We start from the raw sequence: 15,829 nt of genomic DNA, 5'->3' as shown, positions 1-15,829 counted from the left end.
GTCAAGTGACTCACTGTAGTTGTTAAATGAATTACGCAGTCTTTAAGTGAATCTAGCTTCCCTCATTGACTTTGCTTATGGGAAGCCATCTGGGAAGGTCACAAATTGTGCTCACATGACGCTGGAATGCTGCAACTATTGTAAATACATGCCAGCTACCAAGTCCCCAGATTTTGGTCACATGACAGCAGAGATGTAAATAAGGACCAGTTGTCACTTTTTCAGTGCTGTTGTAACTTCAAACTGTCACTAAACAAATGCCTTTAAGTTGAGGACTCCCTGTATTTGAATACAACACAACTTTAGTCAACTACAAATGACTCAATCCCGTGTTAAGATAGGATTTAGAGAATCATTTGGAGAAGACAGTGCCCCTATTTGTAGATTTTTTTTTAAATTAGAATTAAACAATTTTGTAACCACAGAGCAGTAATTGGCTTTCAGTAGTTCAGATCCCATAGGCTAGGCATTCTAGAGACTCTCAATCTTGCAGCCAGGACTTTGTGCAGTCGAAGATAGTTGCACAAGGAGCAGGCCCTGAGGACTGTCATCCTGACCCCTCACCAAGCACCTGCAAAGTAGCAGGACTATGCACCCTTCAGCATCTCTGCATTTTAAAGGATTAGTGTCGGTGTCCAGGATGACACCTCATCATAATTCATTCTGAATTAAGTAAGGTTGCGCGATCCCCTCGGTAGCCCCACCCCACCCAAGAGTTGTCGGGATTGGAACTCTCCTCCTCCTGCAGGAGTCTGGCAAGACTGGAGACAAATTAGAGATCACTAGAAGCCAGCTGGGATCGATTAAAACCGGGCCCTTTGGTTCTCGCCCCATGGAGGAACGGCCAATGCAACTACTTTGCAATTAGAAGCAATGCTAGCTGTTCCCCCCTCCCTCCCCCGTTGAATTCCCGCCGCCGTCCCCGTCAGCTGAGCGAGAAACCTTCCCTACTCCCCGCCCTCGCCCTTCGATCCGTCACATGGGAGGGGAGACCACCTTCTGCGGCTGCGATTGGTCCTCGGTCGCGCGCTTTCTGATTGGAGCCCTCGGCGCCTTACTTTCTGCCTCGACTAGGCCGTGCTCGCCCTTCCCCCCTCCCTCCCTGCCCGTTTTTTAAAGGCCACGTGATGGGGGCGAGTCACGCGATTTCCGGGAATCCGTCAGGAAGGGACATAAACAAAACAAACCCCAGAGCGGCATGGAGGGGCCGGGCCAGAGAAATAGCCCCAGCAAAAGCTGGGACCAGAAGTGAGACGTCCTCTATCCCCCCGCTGGGTCGGGGCCCCAGGTGAGGAGCCACCAAGGGAGATGGGAAGCCGTTGAAGCGCCTACCGAGAAGGAGGTGGGGAGGAGGGAGGGAGGGAGAGAAAGAAGTTTGGGGGCTCCGTGGCCCCGCGTCGGGGCGGAAGAGAGCAGCGGCGGTGGGGGGACGGGGACGGGCAGAGCGATGGTCCCAGCAGGTTCTTGCATGAGCCGGGAAGCCCTTCGGCGGGCGGAAGGATGCGGCGGCTCTGGCGGGAGGCGTCGAGGGTCCTTGCTGCCCGGGGCAGCGGGAGGAAGAGGAAGCGGGAGAAGGGCGATTTTAAGGATGGAGGCTGCAGAGAACGGCGCGGTCGAGGTCGTCTTGGTGGAGGTGCTGTCCCTCCGCAGCGTGGCTTGGGAAGATAGGCGATCTGGGGCCACCGCATAGGCGGAAGGAATAGTTTTTAGGCAAATGGGGCCGCGCTTGTTTAAAGTTAAGATAAAAGGGGGTTTTCCCCCTCCCCATTTTTTTCAATCCTGGGAGTGTCACGTAGGGCGGACAGAGAGCATGCATCTTCGAGCGCTCGCCCTGGGTGGGTGGAAAGGGACATGGAAGGGGGCGTGTGCTTGGTTGCCTTTCTCCTCAGACTGCAGAGGAGCCCAGAGGTTTCTTTTCGTCTCCTTTTCCGCGTAAACTGAAGGAGGGAACCTTTAGGCTAGGCGTTTCTTCGGGCATTTGAGTCCTTGGAATGAATTTAATGCTTCGTTTTTGTAAGAAACGTTTTCATTTTAATCTCCCCCCCCTCCCAAAAAACCACCCGGATTTAACTTGTTTATAACTAGGAAGGAGAGGCATGGGGTGGGGAGAGAGAAGGAGGAGATCTAGCTATTCTGTTTTGTGCAGACTTATGCATGTTTCCTTTACTAGTTGGGCATTTGAAGGAAAACTCTTTCACCTATTACATAAAGAGCACGCTCCAGTCTTGCGAGGTCCATTCGGTATGATTCGATTCAACATTTCAGGAGAGTTTGCCTGCCTTAGGTGTACCGACAAAAATATGCTCTCGGATATTTATTTATTTTGTTAATGAGAAAAATTTGTAAACATTGTTGAGTTCAGCTGACGACGTGGTGTGAGAGAGCCAAGTGTTCGGAGAATCGTGTTTACAGCCGAAGGCTTGCACACATCGCCCCGGTGTGCTCACCCCAGTTTTATTTCCCATTTAATCTACGGGAAACAAAGTGAAACAAGGTTATCTGGCTCGACCCTCATGGTTGGGTAGTAATCCCGGCGAGTGGAGAAGGCCCAAGTGATTGGCGGTGGGATCCCCCTTCCCCCCAAAAAACCAGGTGCTTCACACAGAGCAGACATTGATGGGAAAAGAGAAAGCCTTTCTCTTCATTTTTGAAATGCTGAATGTGACTGGATGGGGCGTGTGAGGAGTCTTTGTATGCCTTGCAATGCTAGGAGTTGGCAAAGTTCAGCTGTAGCCCTAAGGAGGGAAATGAGGCACCTGAGATTCACCTCCTTTTCGTGCGGACCCCTCTTCTCTGCGTATACTCCTGGGCAGTATACAAATATTTGTAGTAGAATAAGAAACCTCACCCATCCTGTATTGATGGGCTACAGGTATGTTATCCCCCCTCTTTAAAAAAAAATATTGCAGCTTAAAAATGTTTTTTTTTTTTTTTTCACTGCCACGCTGGGATGCAGAGGGCTGCCCAGATCTCTTCCCCTCGTTAGCTTCGGGGCGGGGGGCGGGGGGCTGGCGTGTGTCCGCGGAGTTCTGATTAGTTTGGAACATCCAGAAAGTGATTTGTTTACATGTCGCGTCATTCTAACTTGAGAGAGGCCGCTACTCAGTAAGAACGACGCCGAGCGTGTCCAATGGTGGCAGAGTTTTGAATAGAGCGAGCCAATAGGATTACAGGGAGGGCGGAGCGAAACGACAATTTGTTGGAGTGTGTTTCAGTCCTGTTTGGTGGAGTGGCCATATTGGATGGGAGGTGTGTTAGTGGTTCAGTTTAGTGATATGAATTGGCGAGTTTCGCGCATCGGAATATTAAAAACAAAACAAAAACACAATTAGAATTGAGGTGTGATAAGAAAAAAGCTACAGCTGAGAAACAGATCCCTATGGATAAGCAGTAGTGTAGAACTGGCAGGCAGTAAGCTGGGCACCTTTTTCATAGCAGAGAGGAAAAAGTTGTAAGCTCCATTATCACCAAAGTGCAAGAAGACTAAATAAAAAGTAGGCAGGACGTACTTTGTTTTGTGCTGTGTGTATAACTTCCTTCCCTGGGTTAATGGGTGCACTTCAAATACGGTGCTAGATTTCTATTACCAGGTAGATGATAGAAATGACTAGCTGAGAAACAGCAGTCTGTCCATCTTTGAGAAGTGACGGTGAAGATGAAAGTAAATGCAGGGCACTAATTGAACTGATGCCCTTCATTACAGGACATTTTGTTCAGCTGATCTCTGAAGAAGGGTTACTGGATACTTGGGGTGGGACTTCTTTGCAAGCAGGACTTACATTGTGGAATTTTGAATGGAAGAAATATGACTATTTTAGATAAGCAATACGATTGTCTGGTTTAATTGCATTTTAACACTACTTGATCTTGTGTTTTGATTCCAGCTTGTGGAATTTATTTTTTTCTGCATCCTTTTAAAGAGGTTCTGCTATACATTTAAAACTGACATATTCATCCTAAAACAAGCATACTCTTATTCAGACTCTACATTATTCAGGTTTTAAAGATTTAAATCTTGAATTGACCCAGAAAACAATTACCATCCATTACATATTTTCCATTGTTTTTGGATTATAATCTCAGTAATATCAATCTAGTTGCATTTTATATTAATTGAATCTTCCAGGGACCCTTTAAATGGTAGAGCTATATAACATGTATTGCAAACTTCTAAATATGATGCTACCAGGAATGGAATAATGGTCAGCTGAGTATAGAAAAGGTTGAAACTTGTACACTGAACTTTAAGGTATCCAATCCAGTATCAATACATTGGTGCCATCTCTTTATGCAATTCCCAATTATTTATCCAACAGGTTCAGATTTTAAATAATCTGAAAGATCTGCCTTTTGCTAATGATCAAGACAGATATCTGGGCTAATATCTGGGCTAACTAATACAAAAACCCCTAATCATCCAGAAGAATTAACAGGATTGCACTTCCATTATCCAATTTATTTTGTAAATTTTAAACTAATACAATCAAAACAGTGCCACCAATAAATAATTGAAATGAATACAGTACTGTATACAGGTAGTCCTGAATTTAGAACCTTTCATTTAGTGAAATCTAAATTATGTTTTATTATATTTGTGTTGCAACACCAGAGAAATTATTCAAAGCTAATCAATTTTTAATTGCATTGATATTTTTTGTCAACTCTACAAAATAGACAATGATTGTTGCATATAGTATACATTTTCTAAATCAAAAACAAAAACAAGACATGAAGATCAAACTTCCTTTGCACTATGAAACCTCTTACTGCCTGATTTTGCTTACTTTAAGTTCCCACTTTTCTTTCTTGGTATGTTCAATTAAGCATTGACAGTTTCCAATAATACATGTTTCTTTAAGTGTTGGTATTTTTCCAACGTAAAATTTCCAATGTAACATTTTTTAAAATGTTATTTAAAATATTAGTATTAAAAGAATGTATTGTAGTAGTCATTGCAGAGGCAGAATAAAGTAAAGTAGAATAGAATAGAGCTGGAAGGGATCTTGGAGGTCTTCTCGTCCAACCCCCAGCTCAAGCTGGAGAACCTATATTATTTCAGATCATTGACTAGTGTCTACTCTCTTCTTAAAAACCTCCAGTGAAGGACCACCCACAATTTCTGAAACTTGTTCAACTGATTAATTGTCCTCACTGTTAATAAGTTTCTCCTAAAACTTTAATTTATTGTAAGATGGGTTAACTGTCCAACTGCTACATCAAATTTGTATGTTTTCTTGGTTTATTTAAGCCTCCACCACTTGTGATCCATTAATGCAGGCTGTTATGTGTTTTGACCTTTCAAAGGCTTGAGACCTCAGGTGCCATCTTCAGCTTCAAACATAAGCAGGCAACATGAGATTTGATGAATCAGAGATTAAGTAGTTACATTAACAATTACTTTTGAAAGCAGAAAAACCCTTCTATCATGAAAAATATTTAGTATTTTTGAAGAACCAATGAAGTAGGACTTTCAGTTCTTTTACTCTTTGTAGTCTGGAAGGGTGCAGGATAAATTTGCCACTGCTAGAACTTTATCTTGTAACAGCATGAATATAAAGATGCTTCAGTACACATAATCAGAGCAGAATATAAATTTTAACTATACAAATGCCAGACGTCATAAACTAAAGGATGCTTGATTGATGAATCTCTTGATTCACCTGTGATATATGAGTACCCTTTTATTTTAATTATTGCATAGGGCTGTCAAGCAGGAATAGAATGAAACAAAATATTTTCACTGTAAATTGCAAGCTGCTTTAACAATTTGTATTATGAATTGAAAAATATGTACTTTTACTTTGATTTTTCTTTTAAAACACCATTTTTTCTTTTAAAAATATTTTCCCTCAATTTTATTTCAGGGATGCACAGGGATGCATTTTATTTCAGGGATGCACAAACTTTGGGGGCCAAAGATTACAGTTTGTTTTTAAATAGTGTGCTCAGGGCAGCACTTCAAAAAGTGAACCAGGACCAGGGCATTAATAAAGGCAAATAAAATTGCAATATAATTAAATGACATTACTTTCCATGTATTTTAAAATGTGGCTTTTATGACGGAGTAAATGTCTATTTAATTTTGCAGCAGCTGTTGAGAGCTAAGCAGAAGTACCTACAATATAGTTATATATTCTGAGGAGAAATTTGGGACCTGCCTTATATACCAATCAGTGACATACATATGCCATTCAGCTTTTAATTTATTTTTATTTATTTTATTTATTTTATTTGCCAATTGTTTACAAGATAATAAGTATAAGTGTATACATAGTTGTGAATACATGAAATGGGTACATATAAGAAAAATAAAAGAAGAATAAGAGAAACAATAGGACAGGGACGGTAGGCACGTTGGTGCGCTTATGCACGCCCCCTACAGACCTCTTAGGAAAGGGGTGAGGTCAATAGTAGACAGTCTAAGGTTAAAGTTTTTGGGGTTTGGGGAAGAAACTACAGAGTCGGGTAGAGTATTCCAGACATTGACCACTCTATTGTCGTATTTCCTGCAATCAAGTTTGGTGCGGTTAACTTTGAGTTTGTATCTATTGTGTGCTCTTGTGTTGTTATGGTTGAAGCTGAAGTATTCATTGACAAGTAGGACATTGCAATGTATGATTTTATATACCATGCTTAAATCAGACCGAAGACGGCGTAATTCAAGGTTTTCTAGTTCTAGAATTTCAAGTCTGGTGGCATAAGGTATTCTACAATGAGTAGAGGAGTGGAGAACTCTACTTGTGAAATATTTCTGGACTTTCTCAATTGTGCTAATATCAGATACGTAATGTGAGTTCCAGACTGATGAACTGTATTCGAGTATTGGTCTAGCAAATGTTTTGTATGCTCTGGTTAGTAGTGTGATATTACCAGAGAAAAAGCTACGTAGGATTAGGTTAACAACTCTTAATGCCTTTTTGGCTATGTAGTTGCAGTGAGCTCTAGCACTTAGATCATTAGAGGTGAGTATTCCAAGGTCCTTTACAGAGCTTGGGTCATCAACAAGATCTTGACTATTCAGCTTGTATTTTCTGATTTTTTTTGCCAATATGTAAGACAGAGCATTTATTTGTTGAGATTTGAAGTTGCCATTTGTTTGACCATTCTGATACATAGTCAAGATCTTTTTGTAGGGTAGCAGTATTGTCTGTGGTATTGAACAGCTTTACATCATCAGCGAAAAGAACACAATTGCTCTTAATATGATCACAGAGGTCATTTATGTAGAGTATGAAGAGAGTTGGTCCTAGAACACTGCCTTGGGGGACACCACTATTGACAGGTACAGAATTTGATAGGACGCTCCCAATTTTGACCATTTGTTGTCTGTTTGCCAGGAATGCTTCTATCCAGTTATGCAGTTGTCCAGAGATACCATAGGATTTTATTTTTAGGAGTAGTTTGTCGTGTACCACTGAATCAAAGGCTTTACAGAAGTCTATGTAGATTGCGTCTATTGCTTTGCCCTGGTCGAGTTTGTGTCGTCCATATGTTTTTGCAGTGTAAGAGTTGCAGATTACAGGATAGTTTTTTTCTGAAACCAAATTGTTTATTGGAGAGTAGGTTGTTTGTCTCTAAGTGGAGGATGATGGATTGGTTAATAATTGATTCCATGACTTTACAGGTGACGCAGCATAAGGAGATTGGTCTGTAATTTTCAACTAGGCTTGGGTCTCCCTTTTTGAAGATGGGGATGACTGTGGCTTGTGACCATAGGTTAGGCAAGGAGCTGGTCCTGAAAGATTTTTCAAAGATTATGCTTAGAGGTTTGGCTATGGCAGTGGATAGCTTTTTTAAGAAGTAGGCACATATTCCATCCGGTCCAATAGATAGAGATGGTTTTAGATTGAGTAGTGCTTTTTCAACATTGTCTTCTGTAAAATCGATATGTATTAGATCATTGTTGTTATCTGTGGTACGGCTAGGAAATACTGGGCATGATCCATTGCTGTTTACAAATACTGAGCCGAAGAATGTGTTAAAGATGTTGGCTTTAATGGTGTCGTCGTTGCAGTCTTTACCATCAGGTCCTATCAAGGGTGGGATAGACCTTGAGTCTTTTAGTTTGTTGTTTACAAAATTGTAAAAAGCACAGGTAGAATTGGTGCTTAGAAGGTTTTCCTCTTGTTTAATGTGATAATTGATGCATTCGGTCTTTATCTGGTGGCATAAATTTTTGTATCGGCTTTTGAAATTGGCAACGTGATCAGATTTGTTTTTCCGCCAGAGTGATCTCTTTTTGGATTGAAGTTTCCTTATTGTTATGGGTAATCTGCTTTTTTGTTTTGTTTTGGGAGTTGTTGTTGGTACATATAGTTTGATGACTCTTTTGACTTCAAGTAAAAATATGTTGTAATGGTCTTCAACAGTATTGCATCCAGTGAATAGAGATTGCCAATCAAGGGATGAGAGATCGTTGTCTATAAGATCATAGTTGCCTTTTTTGAAGTTACAATTGGGGATTACATCATTGTGGTGATTTTTGTGTGGGCGTATGTTAAGACAAAAGTCAATCATATTGTGGTCACTGCTGGAAAAGGGTTCTTTAGTTTGTATTCCGTAAATTAAATTCAAACTATTGCAGAAGATGAGATCGAGGCAGTTGTTTAGTCTAGTGTTGTTGGTTACTAGTTGTTCCAGTCCCAGATTTGTAATAGCATTGTAGAAGGTTGTGTGTATGATTTCAGTTGTACAATCATTTGGGGTCCAGTCAATATGAGGTAGATTGAAATCGCCAAGAAAGATAAAAGGGTATGGGCAGGATGCAGCCCATGTTAGTAATGTATTTAGCTTGTTTACATGTTCGATGTCATAATCAGGTGCTCTGTAACATAGTAAGAATCGAATTGTGATATTTAAGGATAGTTCACAGATGATGGTCTCAGGAAGAGCAAGCTCCTGGGTAACTTGGATATTTTTTAGATGTAAGGACTTTTTATAGAAGATAGCAACACCACCTCTACGAATTTCACGATCTGATCGGTAAACATGATAGTCTCTTACTGTGGTAATGGAGTCAGGGAGAGATGCATTGAGCCATGTTTCACAGACAAATATAATGTCGAATTTAGCCATATTTAGTAGGAGGAAAAATTCAGGTATTTTATTCACGAGGCTTCTTGCATTGAGTAGTTTGCATTTAAGGCCAGCAGTAGTTGGAATTGAGGTAGTTAGGGGCGTGCGTGCCTAGTCTTGGGTGATGGTGGATCGGTTGAGGTAGGGTTGTGGTTGAGGGTTAAAGCTGAGTTGCGGGTTGTGTGGCTTACTTTTGATACAGTCAGCATGGTAGTCAATGTACAGGTCCTTCTCTCCATTGTCTAGACGTTTTTTGAGTTCAGTGCGGAGTACACGGGAGCGGGCACGTTGCTGTATGGTTAGGTCAGGGCGACAACGGAGGCTCTTATGGTTGGTGTTGGTTTTGGCGAGTGAATTTAACAATACCTGTGATGAGTGTTCCGTACATTCACTTAGTTCTCTTTCCCCTTTCCCACAAAAATTGGTGTCCCCTGTATTAAACAAAGTTTACATTGGAGAAGCTAGGTTAGCTAAAGTTTTAAAATTCCAGTGAAGAAGAGGAAAACAACTCTGAGTATTGTCATTACAATCCAAAAGAAATCCCAAACCACAAGTATTATATTTTGAAAGTAAATTTCTTCCACACTGAATATAATTTTTTTCTCTAAATTGACTGCCTGTTTTCTTACAAAATTGCTATAGTTTTCACTATAACTGAAGTGAAGAGATTGCTGTGTTTAGTTGGGAATTGTGATGCACTTCAAATAGTAAATAAGCTAAACCTTTGTATTAGTTTTAAGAAAAGAATCACAGCTGTCCTATGCTGAGAGTTCTGTAAATTCCAGTTGGTATTGTATAAATTATTATAAGATAATTGTTCAGTTGCAATTGATTCTGTATGTCTTCAAAAGACCTATCATTTGTGGATCATAGAACCTCAAATGCTTCATGTAATACAAAATATTTGTGCTTCTGTCAGCAGTGTTGTATGCAGGAATACTTGGGCCTCATCTGATTCATTATCAATTAAAGCATTTGCACTACTTTGCTTGGAGGGGAAAAAAGAAACAAATGACCTTCTGGCATGGTCATGTAGATTGGGCAGAGTGATCTCTTAGACATTGCTGAATTACAGCTTCAAACATTCCTCACTATTGATATGAATTATGAAAGTCATGACCAATATCCAGAGATCTTCAATTCATTGTATATTTATTAGACTACCATAAATGACCTTTACATTAAATTACATTAAATTGGGAATTGTGATGCACTTCAAATAGTAAATAAGCTAAACCTTTGTATTAGTTTTAAGAAAAGAATCACAGCTGTCCTATGCTGAGAGTTCTGTAAATTCCAGTTGGTATTGTATAAATTATTATAAGATAATTGTTCAGTTGCAATTGATTCTGTATGTCTTCAAAAGACCTATCATTTGTGGATCATAGAACCTCAAATGCTTCATGTAATACAAAATATTTGTGCTTCTGTCAGCAGTGTTGTATGCAGGAATACTTGGGCCTCATCTGATTCATTATCAATTAAAGCATTTGCACTACTTTGCTTGGAGGGGAAAAAAGAAACAAATGACCTTCTGGCATGGTCATGTAGATTGGGCAGAGTGATCTCTTAGACATTGCTGAATTACAGCTTCAAACATTCCTCACTATTGATATGAATTATGAAAGTCATGACCAATATCCAGAGATCTTCAATTCATTGTATATTTATTAGACTACCATAAATGACCTTTACATTAAATTACATTAAATTGGGAATTGTGATGCACTTCAAATAGTAAATAAGCTAAACCTTTGTATTAGTTTTAAGAAAAGAATCACAGCTGTCCTATGCTGAGAGTTCTGTAAATTCCAGTTGGTATTGTATAAATTATTATAAGATAATTGTTCAGTTGCAATTGATTCTGTATGTCTTCAAAAGACCTATCATTTGTGGATCATAGAACCTCAAATGCTTCATGTAATACAAAATATTTGTGCTTCTGTCAGCAGTGTTGTATGCAGGAATACTTGGGCCTCATCTGATTCATTATCAATTAAAGCATTTGCACTACTTTGCTTGGAGGGGAAAAAAGAAACAAATGACCTTCTGGCATGGTCATGTAGATTGGGCAGAGTGATCTCTTAGACATTGCTGAATTACAGCTTCAAACATTCCTCACTATTGATATGAATTATGAAAGTCATGACCAATATCCAGAGATCTTCAATTCATTGTATATTTATTAGACTACCATAAATGACCTTTACATTAAATTATAAATGTTGGGTTCCAAACTTACATGCAACTTGTAATTTTATTTCAAAATACTCCAAAAAGGTATGTTGGTATGCAAATTCAATAAAGCCGTATAACTTCAAAAATGCCATCATTTAGCCACAGAATTAGTGCAGGTACTGAGTTTTAAGTATGCTCCATTAAGCTTCCTTGTTCTAACTTCTATTTGCAGTTTGATTTATTCGAAGGATGGGATGATAAAGCAAGTAGAGAAATAACTAGAGCACAGGTAACAGTAAACTCAGAGGGAACTTTCCAAATCCAAGAAACATTCAGAATTGTCGATTACATAAAGCTGAAAGGGGAATACTCTGTCCTATCATCTAATACTCTATCCTCAAAACTACCGACCTGATCATAAAAGAAAATATATTAAGCATTAAGTAATTGATTTTGCAAAAAAAAAGTTGATGGGGTGAGATGTGATTAGTATTTGCATGGTAAGTTACCAGAATTCTGAGATCCGAAGGATCAGTTGGAAAAATAAATAGAAAATTACCAAACGATGGCATTGGCAAATCATTAAATAAACTACATAGACATGCCCATGTCGGTAGCACTGGAACTTTTATCAAAAAATTGAATCTTGGATAAAGTGGATACAATTGAATGGCTTTTAACAGTTTACAGAGTAGTTTGAGTTACTTGGGTTGGGGGAAAATTCCTTTAAATATTTCTCTGTAAGGATTGGATCCCTTAAGTTGATGGATGCTAGATTTCTTAGGTATGTTTTGACTAAGCTTGCAGCAGTAGATAAGTCAATCACACAAAGGTGCAAGTTTTTTTAAGAAGTCTATACTAGCCTTTCATTTTCAGATCATGTTTCAGTTTTGCTTTCTATCCCAACTTCAAAATATTTTAGAGGAAATGGCTAGTGCTTTTTCTTAGAACAAGAGTAAATTCACAATTAGTCTTTATGCACAGTTTTATTGCTACAATATTTCTGTTTTTCAGAGTATTTTCACAACATTCTTATCTTAGCAACACCACACTTGTGTTTTTCCAGGCTGCTACTTACCAATAAATTCTCAGTTTAGTTAAGAAGGGTTTAAAAATAATTGGAATATTTCTGCTTGAACATGGAATTGGTGACTTTTAGAAGTATTGATAGAATTCCTGTCGTGCTTGTTCACAGGATTGAGGAAATTGTAATTCTACATGCAGCTATTCTTTGTGCCACTACAGGTAGAACAATGTCATAATGAAAGTGGAGACCCTCCACAAGTTGAGAAAGGGAGACATAAAAATGAGCTTTTCATTGTCAGCTATGATAATTGATCAACAGTGGTATTATGCACAAGCAGAATCAATGTTGTCATGCAAAAGGGTTATATATATTGTGCATAAGGACACATAGCATAAAACATATTTTTTGTAATCTGGCATAATTGTCATGAATGCCAAAGTTGTTTGTCAAAGCTATTAACATAGAAAATTGTTTTTGTGTGTGCATTTTAAGTCTGCTTTATGTTGTGTTCTATACACCAAGCTGTACACAGGAAAAATCTTTCTATAAATACTGTTCTCAAGAGTGTGAAAGGCCACCTTCTGGAAGTCGGTTTTTTAAAAAAAATCAAGGAAGCAAGAACTTCGGAACTAGAAAAATGAAAATTTCCTTCTCATTCTTTTTTTAAAAACCTTATTGTTTTGAGCAAAGAAATCTCATAGTTCTTTAAATTTTCAAAAAGAAAAAGAACATTTACCAAGACTAAGTTATCTAGGTGTGGTTTGTAATTGTTGCCTTTCCATTGAAGGCAGAAATAGCAAACTGAAAAATTAGATGGCTCAGGATGCTGCTCTGTTCAGCTTTTTGAAGCAGTTTAAAAGGATTTGAGCAGGATGATTTGAGCAGTCAGGACAAAGGGTGATGGAATATTACTTGACTCAGATCTGTACTACAATTAGTCATTTTTCCTTGCAATAATTATTGTGAATGGACATTAAGGTGACCTATATCTTTCATTTTTCCTCATAGCAAAAAATTCAGATGTTGCTTTTTTTCTTACATTATAAGCAATACATGCAGTATTGCTCAGGAGCCTTTATCCCCTTCTAGGTGATGCAATTGGGGGATCAGGAACTATAAACACAGCACCTGTTTGTTTTTTAAAGGCCTGCATCTTTAAACCAACTGCACAGTCCCAAGAAGAGATGCAGAGTTGCAAACAGGTGCAGTATTCATTGACTACACAAAAGCCTTTGACTCTGTTGACCATGATAAGCTTTGGAACTGCCTCAAAGAACTGGAATATCATTATACCATATTCAGCTCATTCAGTCATTGTCCTCTGAAGCCACTGTAGAAATGGAATATAAAGACACAAAATGATTCAGAATTGGAAAAGACACTTGACAAGGTTGAATCCTGTTACCTATCTTATTCAACATGTACACATCAGTAGTTACTATGAGAAATGCACATTTGGAGAACCTACCATTGGATGTAAAATCAATGGTACGAATATCAACAACTTCCAATCAGATGATACAACATTGCTTGCAGAAAGTGAGGACAATCTGAGTGGCTAATTCTGAGAGTCAAAGATGAAAGTGAAAAATTTAGACTGCACCTTATCATCAAGAAAACAAAAACAATGACAATTGCAGAGAACACACAGGTCAGAATACATATCTGTTAGACCATCAAAAAGGTAAAGAAACTCATCCTCCTGGGCTCTAAAATCAAATAGCAAATGGAAGAACTGCAATGTCTGGTATGAATAACATCTGGAAGAATAAAGACATCAGCTTCACATCAAATGCAAATTTGTCAACACAAAATATTTTCTAATTGCTACTTGTGGCTATGAAATCTGGACTCTTAAAAAAGGCAGATAGGAGAAGGGTAGACAACTTTGAACTATGGTGCTAGAGGTGACTATTTTACACATCCCATTGACTGCAAAAATAACAAGTCTAGACTGAAACTCACCATAAATATCACTTGAAGCCAAGATCACCAAACAGAGGCTGTTATACTTTGGTCATGTCATGAGATCTGCTGACTCACTTGAAAGTCAATCATGCTGGGAGAGATCAGCGGAAAAAGGAGAACCCCCTGGCTGAACACTGTAAAGCAGTGATCCCCAACCTTTTTTATGCCGCGGCCCGGTACCGGCATCAGCTGGGCGCCGCGGCCTGGTACCGGCATCAGCTGGGCGCCGCCATCTTTTTTTGATGAAAAAGTGCTTCCGGTGACCTCACGGAAGCACTTTTCATCAAAAATGGCTAGCGCTCGATGAGCTTTTCCGGGTAGAAATGGCTTTCTACCGGAAAAGCTCACGAGGCTACGCTACCATCTTTTTGATGAAAAAGTGCTTCGGGTGAGCTTTCCCAGAAAAGCTCACGGAAGCACTTTTTCATCAAAAGATGGCGGCGCCCAGCAACCAGCGGCCCGGTAGGACTTGTTCCGCCGACCGGTACCGGTCCACGGACCGGTGGTTGGGGACCCCTGCTGTAAAGGATGATACCGGGATTACCATGGCAGATCTGAAGGAGATGGTACAGGACAGAGGGATGTGGAGAGTGCAGATCCATAGAGTGGCCAAGAGTTGGGCAGGACTGAATGGCTGACGATGTCTGTATTTGCTCTTCCTTGTGTTTCAGTGGATCTTTTTGGAACCAAATCTAAATAGATCTTTGTGGAATCAAATCAAAACCAAATTTTGTTAATTACTACTCTATACATAAATAAGTATATACATACGCTGCCTTGGTAGTGCTGCTGAGTTAACTGAAGTGGATCCTTGTGATGAAGAACTTTTTCAGTGTTGATAATTTGTATCTACAGAAGTTAACAGGAATTCAATAAATAAATAAATTTTACAAAACCCATCAAAAGTTTAATTCTTTGCATATTTAGTAATTTCAGATGACTATATAGCATTTAATATTCAACAAAGGCAGATTTCCTTCAAATAATAGTTAAATAGTAACATGAAGGTTAATTTATTTTAAAAAGCTAGCAAAACTGCTACAGTTTTACTATGGTGAGGCAGTAGTTTTAAGTCATTCAGTGCTAACTGTCGTGAATTAAATTATATTCCTCTAGTCTTCTAGTTATAATCTTAGGATTATTGCCTGCATATATACTTCAAAGTCATTTTCATGTCAATATGTATAGGAGATGAACAATTTGTTGATTTATAAATTTTCATGAAATTAATATTATTTATAGAATAACAATAGGTGATGCATATAGGCAGAACCAGATAGGATCCTTGTGTTGTTTATCTATTATTGCATGGAACCAAATTTAATTATTCCAGCATATTCATATAAACTTTGAAGCTAATGTCCTGTTATTTTTAAGTTTAAACACAGTATTTGATTACACTTGCAAAGAAGAGACAACAAGATATGTAAATCAAAACAAAATATTGAAATGATAAAAATCAGCTTTAATTCACAAATATACTGTTTTTATCTTGCCAAAAGCTGTGTGTCTTTTTATAAAAAAATTACACACACACACACACCTTACTGTAGGAACGTAACCTAAAATATTAAGTTTAAT

General features: G+C 38.8%; 1 protein-coding gene across 1 annotated transcript in view; it reads left to right on the top strand.

The window, feature by feature from the left end:
* The first annotated feature begins 1,151 nt into the window (after window positions 1–1,151).
* CREBRF (CREB3 regulatory factor) overlaps window positions 1,152–15,829 on the top strand; it is a 31,288-nt gene continuing 16,610 nt past the window's right edge. Inside the window, exon 1 of the mRNA XM_026688144.2 lies at window positions 1,152–1,288. The gene's annotated coding sequence lies outside the window, so the exon portion shown is untranslated. The remainder of the gene's footprint in view (window positions 1,289–15,829) is intronic.

The sequence above is a fragment of the Notechis scutatus genome, chromosome 2 (assembly GCF_049901735.1).
Source record: "Notechis scutatus isolate UNSWTSFEM ecotype Mainland chromosome 2, rNotScu1.2, whole genome shotgun sequence".
NCBI classification, from domain to species: domain Eukaryota; kingdom Metazoa; phylum Chordata; class Lepidosauria; order Squamata; family Elapidae; genus Notechis; species Notechis scutatus.
Note: the sequence above shows the minus strand (reverse complement) of the source record. Positions and strands in the feature narration are given on the sequence as shown.